The sequence below is a fragment of the Tachysurus fulvidraco genome, chromosome 6 (assembly GCF_022655615.1).
Source record: "Tachysurus fulvidraco isolate hzauxx_2018 chromosome 6, HZAU_PFXX_2.0, whole genome shotgun sequence".
Classification (NCBI taxonomy): Eukaryota; Metazoa; Chordata; class Actinopteri; order Siluriformes; family Bagridae; genus Tachysurus; species Tachysurus fulvidraco.
Window position 1 is genome coordinate 25,973,818 of NC_062523.1, and position 7,500 is coordinate 25,981,317.

General features: G+C 43.3%; 5 non-coding genes across 5 annotated transcripts; 3 read left to right on the forward strand and 2 right to left on the reverse strand.

Annotated features, from left to right (window-relative positions):
* Positions 1-62: 62 nt before the first annotated feature.
* LOC125142924 lies at positions 63-181 on the reverse strand. The gene has a single exon (XR_007142367.1). It is a non-coding gene; the product is annotated as a 5S ribosomal RNA (ribosomal RNA).
* Positions 182-303: 122 nt separating this feature from the next.
* On the reverse strand, positions 304-422 carry LOC125141719. The gene has a single exon (XR_007141144.1). It is a non-coding gene; the product is annotated as a 5S ribosomal RNA (ribosomal RNA).
* Positions 423-4,583: 4,161 nt separating this feature from the next.
* LOC125144888 lies at positions 4,584-4,698 on the forward strand. The gene has a single exon (XR_007143258.1). It is a non-coding gene; the product is annotated as a U5 spliceosomal RNA (small nuclear RNA).
* Positions 4,699-4,815: 117 nt separating this feature from the next.
* LOC125144881 lies at positions 4,816-5,006 on the forward strand. Its single transcript, XR_007143251.1, has one exon. It is a non-coding gene; the product is annotated as a U2 spliceosomal RNA (small nuclear RNA).
* Positions 5,007-5,381: 375 nt separating this feature from the next.
* On the forward strand, positions 5,382-5,500 carry LOC125142182. The gene has a single exon (XR_007141613.1). It is a non-coding gene; the product is annotated as a 5S ribosomal RNA (ribosomal RNA).
* The last annotated feature ends 2,000 nt before the right edge of the window (positions 5,501-7,500 follow it).

Sequence of the window (7,500 nt, forward strand, 5' to 3'; positions counted from 1 at the left end):
GAATATTAAGATGTTGTTGTTAGAAAATTCAAATAGTAAAGTAAATGAATGCCTATGTCAAAAGCTTACAGCACCTGATATTCCCAGGCAGTCGCCTACCCAAGTACTAACCAGGCCCAACTCTACTTAGCTTCCGAGATCAGACGAGATCAGGCATTCTCAAAGTGGAATGGCCGTAAGCTAGAGGATTGATTGATTGATTGATTGATTGTTTTCTATCAACACATTACCCACAGGGTATGAATATTAAGATGTTGTTGTTAGAGAATTCAAATAGTAAAGTAAATTAATGCCTATGTCAAAAGCTTACAGCACCTGGTATTCCCAGGCAGTCGCCTACCCAAGTACTAACCAGGCCCAACTCTACTTAGCTTCCGAGATCAGACGAGATCGGGCATTCTCAGAGTGGAATGGCCATAAGCCAGAGTAAAGTTGGAATGGAACCCATTTATAGATTGTTTGTTTTTTCTTTTTCCCTATTTCTTTTTCCCTATTTCTTTATTTCTTCCGTTCCGTTATGCTATGCCCTGCGAAGCTATGTTAGGTTACATTTTGCTATGCCCTGCTATGTTAGGTTCCGTTATGCTATGCCCTGCCAAGCTATGTTAGGTTCCGTTATGCTATGCCCTGCCAAACTATGTTAGGTTCCGTTATGCTATGCCCTGCCAAGCTATGTTAGGTTCCGTTATGCTATGCCCTGCTAAGATGTGTTAGGTTCCGTTATGTTATGCCCTGCTAAGCTACGATAGTTTACCTTATGCTATGCCCTGCTAAGCTATGTTATGTTACGCTATGTTAGGCCCCGTTGGCTGTTATGATACATTATGCTATGCCTCGCTAGGCTGTGTTATGGTGCTTGGTGCTGTGCCTTGCTGGGCTTGTTTTGTTGCGTTGTGCTGTGCCTTGCTAGGCCGTGTTAGGTTACGTCACTCTATGTTGTGCCTCGCTAGGTTGTTGTGATACGTTAGGCTGTGTCTCGATAGGCTGTGGTGATTCATTGTGCTGTACCTTGCTAGCCGATGTTAGGTTACGTTGCGCTATGTTATGCCTCGCTAGGCTGTGTTATGGTGTGTTGTGCTGTGCCTTGATGGGCTATGTTGTGTTGCATTGCTAGGCCGTGTTAAGTAACGTTACCATATGTTGTGCTTTGCTAGACTGTTGTGATGCGTTATGCTATGCCTCACTAGGCTGTGTTATGGTGTGGTGTTCTGTGCCTTGCTGGGCTATGTTGTGTTGCATTGCGGTTGGCTGTGCATTGCTAGGCCGTGTTGGGTAACATTACCATATGTTGTGCCTTGCTAGACTGTTGTGATGCGTTATGCTGTGCCTCGATAGGCTGTGTTGTGATACTGCACGTTGTGCTATGCTCCGCTGGGCTGTGTTATGGTACAGTATATTGTGCTGTGCCTCGCTAGGCTATGTTGTGTTGCGTTGCGTTATGCTATGCCTTGCTAGGCCATATTAGGTTACGTTGCACTGTGTACCTTGCTAGGCTGTTATGATGCGTTAGGCCATGCCTGCTAGGCGTTTACGTTGTGCTGTGCCTCACTAGGCTGTTGTGATGCGTTAGGCCGTGCTTTGCTCTGCGTTTTGTTATGTTATGCTGTGCCTCGCTTGGCTATTATATGTTGTGCCATGCCTTGCTGGGCTGTGTTTGTTACATTGTGCTGTGCCCTGCTGGGCTGTGTTGGGTTGCGCTGTGCTATGTTGTGTTGTGTGGTGCTGTTGTAATGCGTTGTGCTGTGCCTTGCTGGGCTGTAGTGATACGTTATGCGGTGCCTTGCTAGGCGTTATTTTGCATTGTGCTGTGCCTTGCTGGGCTGTGTTGCGTTACGTTATGATATGCCTTGCTGGGCTGTGTCGGGTTGTGTAACGTTGGGTTATGCCTTGCTGGGCTGTGCTTCGCTGGGCTGTTGTAATGCCTTATGCCATGCATTGCTGGTTGCGTTGTGCTAGGACTCTCTAGGCCGTTATGATGCGTTATGCCATGCCTTCCTAGGCGTTGTTACGTTATACGATGCCTCTCTAGGCTATGGTATGTTGTGCTATGCCCTACTAGGCAGTTATGATATGATATGCCATGACTTGCTAGGCGTTATGTTGCGTCACGCTGTGCCTCGCTAGGCTGTTATGATACGTTATGCAGGAAATAATAAATTATAAATAAATAAACAAATTACTGGCAAATGGTTTAACTTCTTAACTTGACATGGTTAAATTTTAGCCAGCAATGAAAATGAAAAGCTTGATTAAATTTATCTCCTCTCTGTAGCAGTGTCCAGCGAAAGATAGTGACCTTTGGATTGATAATCAATGGCTCCTGGCCCTGCTTGTATTGTTTCTGTTCGTTACAAATAAATAAATAAATAAATAAATAAATAAATAAATAAATAAATAAGGAAATAAATAAATAAGTAAGTAAGTAAATAAAGAAATAAATGTTCCAAAGCTGGAAAGGCCCCGAGAAGCATCCTAACCGCTGCTTCTTCAATTATTTAATAGCTGGACTTATCCAAGGTTTTCGCAGGAGTGTTTGTTTGACTACTCATTAGTTTGCCTATAATTTGCTTTCTGCCTTTAAAGAACCTGAAATTGTTGGAAAAGGAAGTTATGACTGGATTTCTTGTTGGGTCTTTTGGAAGTCTCCTTACTCGGGTTGTTGGATGGATTCTAGAGCTAGAGATGGCTACTCGGGATATTCAGGGAGGAGGCACTTGGCTCTCGTGTTCTGTTTGTGATTGAGCTAGCTCTGCTGCTGCTACGCTAGCTCTCCTCCTCTGCTGCTGCTAGCTCTCCTTTTCTGCTGCTGCTAGCTCTCCTCCTCTGCTGCTGTCCCTAAGGTAGCTGAACCAGGAGTGGAACGTTAAAGGTTCTGGTTGCTCCTTGGGAAATTGGGATGGCATGATGTTCATGATGATCTGGAGTCTTCTGCAGCCTTGAATCGTATACAGGCACTGAGCCTTCCATTGTTTTGGTTTTTTTTTTGTTTGTTTTTTTAAAAAAAATGTTAATGGTCAGTGGTTGCTAGTAAATGGTAAAGGAACTGCCTTCCGTGCCTGATAACATGTCCTCTGCTCTGTTGGTATTTTACTAATAAGTTTGGCTAGTCAAAAGCTCGCTTTAATCCTCTGCTTCAGTTAGCATGAAGAGCCAGGGAGGATTGCCTGGTATGGTCTGTTTTGGGGGGGATTTTGTCTGGCTGCTTTCCCACTTAATGGGAGATTGTCCCCCCACGAAGCTGCTGCTGTTTCCTGACTAGCTTTCATTGAGCTCATGAAAAGGAAGGGGAATTCAGAACAGAGCCATACCGCCAAATGTAAATTTCATAAGCTTGCAAATAAAAAATTTAAATATTTCAAAGAATTGTCTTTATTTTGACTCAAGTGGTCCTGACTGAATTGTGGCCAAAAAGGAAAAATTTGTGTTGGATGTTTGGACTAGGTTTTGGAGCAAAACAGAAGTGTATATGGGGAGACTGTATGTGTATTTTAAATGCTAAAATAAGTTGGATGCTTTTTATAATGTCTTTACTTCACATGTTTGTTGTGTTTTAAAAGATTTAACGTGGAAGCTGCCGGGGAGTGAAGGAGAGGTGTGAACTAATGTTTTTGTAAATGTATGATATATGATGTATGACATTTTTAAAATTTGATGTAAATGTGATTGTATAAGGAAAACTTACATTTTTATTGTATTATTTATCGTATTCTATTGATTGAAATTTCTTCTATTCTATTGATTGAAAAAAAAGAATGTCTGATCTCGGAGGCTAAGCAGAGTCGGGCCTGGTTAGTACTTGGATAGGCGACTGCCTGGGAACACCAGGTGCTGTAAACTTTTGACATAGGCATTCATTTACTTTACAGTTTGAATTCTCTAACAACATCTTAATATTCATACCCTGTAGCTAATGTTTTGATAGAAAACAAGAATTGAAAAAAATAATAAATAAATAAATAAATAGAAAAAAACCCAGTAATTGGATAGGTGACTGCCTGGGAATACCAGGTGCTGTAAACTTTTGACATAGGCATTCATTTACTATTTGAATTCTCTAACAACAACATCTTAATATTCATACCCTGTAGCAAATGTTTTGATAGAAAACAACAACAAAAAAGAGAAAGAAGAAAAAAAAAACAATTTATAATTGGGTTCCATTCCAACTTTTCTCTAACTTACGGCCATTCCACTCTAAGAATGCCTTTTCTCGTCTGATCTCGGAAGCTAAGCAGACCCTGTAGCTAATGTTTTGATAGAAAACAACACCATTGTTGCACCATTACATGGTTTAAAAAAAAGTCAAAACCTTTTCTTTTCTTTTCTTTTCTTTTCTTTTCTTTTCTTTTCTTTTCTTTCTATTCTTTTCTTTTCTTTTCTTTTCTTGCACCTGCCCCAAACCTTTAATTTGCAATTTCTTCTCATAACTTTCAGCTGTTTCTCATCGACTGTATCCCCAGCCCTTTTCTATCCAAATGCAAGACTTTACACTGGCTTCAATACTGACAAGGGGTGGACCTTACCCTAATCCTGCTTTGTTCACCTCCGATACGGTTATCCAGGGCCTGCTCGGCCTTCTTTAGTAGCTCGGGTTTCTCTTCATTCACGCACAAATCTTTCGCCTTTTACTAAAGATTTCCACGGAGAGGAACGTCGATGAGTTCAGCATATTTTTGTGGGCTTTGCAGTTGCAAGGCTATAAGTGGTTGTAATATTAGATCAAAGCGCCTTGAGGAGTAGGCCTAGTTATCACCTACCGTTTGTCTGCTAGCATCTGGCAGCTAGCTGTCTGCCAGTCAGAGGGAATAACGGGTTATCGCTTCTCGGCCTTTTGGCTAAGATCAAGTGTAGTATCTGTTCTTATCAGTTTAATATCTGATACGTCCTCTATATGAGGACTACACATTAAATGGATTTTTAGAGCTGGGAGTCGGAACAGGGGCTTGCTCCGTACGCTCCACGCTTCGCCCTGGTATTGCAGTACATCCAGGCTTGGTGCACCATTACACAGTTTAAAAAAAGAAAAAAACCTCCTTTTATTTTCTTTTTTTTTCTTTCTTTTCTTTTCTTGCACCTGCCCCAAACCTCTAATCTGCAAAGTGTGCTCATAACTTTCAGCTGTTTCTCATCGACTGTGTCCCCAGTTAGTACTTGGATAGGCGACTGCCTGGCAATACCAGGTGCTGTAAGCTCTTGACATAGGCATTCATTTACTTTACTATTTGAATTCTCTAACAACAACATCTTAATATTCATACCCTGTGGGAAATGTTTGGATAGAAAACAACAATTTAAATAAAGAAAGAAAGAAAGAAAGAAAGAATAAGAAAAAAGAAAAACACAAACAATTTTTAAATGGGTTCCATTCCAACGTTGCTCTCGCTTACGGCCATTCCGCTCTGAGAATGCCTGATCTCGTCTGATCTCGGAAGCTAAGCAGAGTCGGGCCTGGTTAGTACTTGGATAGGCGGCTGCCTGGGAATACCAGGTGCTGTAAGCTTTTGTAAGCCCCTCCTTGAACCGCCACCTTATTGTGGTGGAGGGGTTTGCGTGCCTGAATGATCCTAGGAGCTATGTTGTCTGGGGCTTTCTGCCCCTGGTAGGGTCTCCCAAGGCAAACAGGTCCTAGGTGACAGGCCAGACAAAGAGCGGTTCAAAAACCCTTATGAAGAAAATTAAAACAAGGTCCGTGACGTCGCCCGGTATGGCGCAACCGGGGCCCTCTCCCTGGAGCCAGGCCCGGGGTTGGGGCTCACATGCGAGCACCTGGCGGCCGGGTCTACCTCTACCTCACTACCTCTTACCCCCTCGATCTTACTCGCCGCAACCTTCACTCTGTCTCCCCTTCATCTGTAGCTTCTGGCACTCTTTCTTCCCTTCCTGATACTGAGTCTTTTTCCTCACTACCCTTGGACTCAGCCACAGATACTTTCCTCTCATCTCTTTCCTCAACTATGGACTTCCTCTGCCCTATGTTCACTAAACCCAAGAAAACTTGTTCTGCTCCTTTAGCATCTGGTCAGGTACCAACTACTTTCAAGAGAGCAAGGGTCCCATCCTAAATAAACCTGCTCTGGATCAATCAGACATCAGTAACTACAGACCGGTATCACTTCTCTCATTTCTTTCAAAAATTCTATAATCTATAATCAATAGTTTTATTGTCTATAATCAACTGTCTGTCTATCTCTCACAGAACAACCTCCAAGATCCCAAACAGTCTGGCTTTAAAGCAGCTCACTCTACAGAGACAGCCCTTTTGAATGTCTCTGAGAAGCTACATACTGCTAGATCAGCCAAACTGTCATCTGTCCTTATCCTCCTTGACCTTTCAGCAGCGTTTGACACGGTCAACCACAAGACTCTCTTATCCACCCTCAAGAGTCTTGGGATTTGCGGATCAGCTTGGGAATGGTTTGCCTCCTACTTGGAAGGACGCTCATATCAGGTAACATGGAGGGGAGTGACATCTGCTCCATGCAGACTCTCCACTGGCATCCCACAGGGCTCAGTACTTGGTCCTCTTCTTTTCTCCCTGTATACTCACTCTCTTGGGGAAGTTATTTCATCACATGGGTTCTCTTACCACTGCTATGCTGATGATACACAACTTATCTTCTCTTTCCCACCCTCAGATGCCACAGCTTCTGACCGGATCTCAGCATGTCTGGCAGAAATTTCATCATGGATGACTGCTCATCAGTTAAAGCTCAATCCTAGCAAAACTGAACTGCTGTTCATCCCAGGTGATTCATCCCCAGGTCATGATCTTGCTATATCCTTGCACAACGATCTGATCTCTCCTTCAGCCACAGCTCGCAACCTTGGGGTAACCATGGACAATCAACTGTCCTTTTCCTCTCATGTTGCTAATGTGACTCGCTCATGTCGGTTTCTTCTCTACAACATTAGAAGGATTCGGCCATTTTTGTCCACACAGACTGCTCAGGTACTTGTTCAGTCTCTTGTCATTTCTAGACTGGATTACTGCAATGCACTGCTGGCAGGTCTACCTATGAAAGCAATCCATCCTCTGCAAATGATCCAAAATGCAGCTGCCCGGCTTGTTTTCAACCTGCCAAAGTTCTCGTATACCACCCCGCTGCTGCGATCCCTCCACTGGTTTCCGGTAGCTGCACGCATCCGATTCAAAACACTGATGCTGGCCTACAATGCCAAAAATGGACCAGCTCCCTCTTACCTCAAAGCCCTCATCATTCCTCGCACTGCACCCCGCAACCCCCGATCTACCAGCACTGCTCGACTGGTCCCACCATCTCTCAGGGTAAGAGGCAAGTATACTACAAGACTCTTCTCTGTTCTGGCACCAAGGTGGTGGAATGAACTTCCCCTAGAGATCCAGACAGCTGAGTCACTGGCTATTTTCAAGCGGCGGTTGAAGACCTACTTATTCAGGAAACACTTCAACTAGCACTTCTTTCCGTATCTTTTGCAGAAAAAAAAAAAAAAAACCTTTGACACTTTTTCATTGTAACTTTG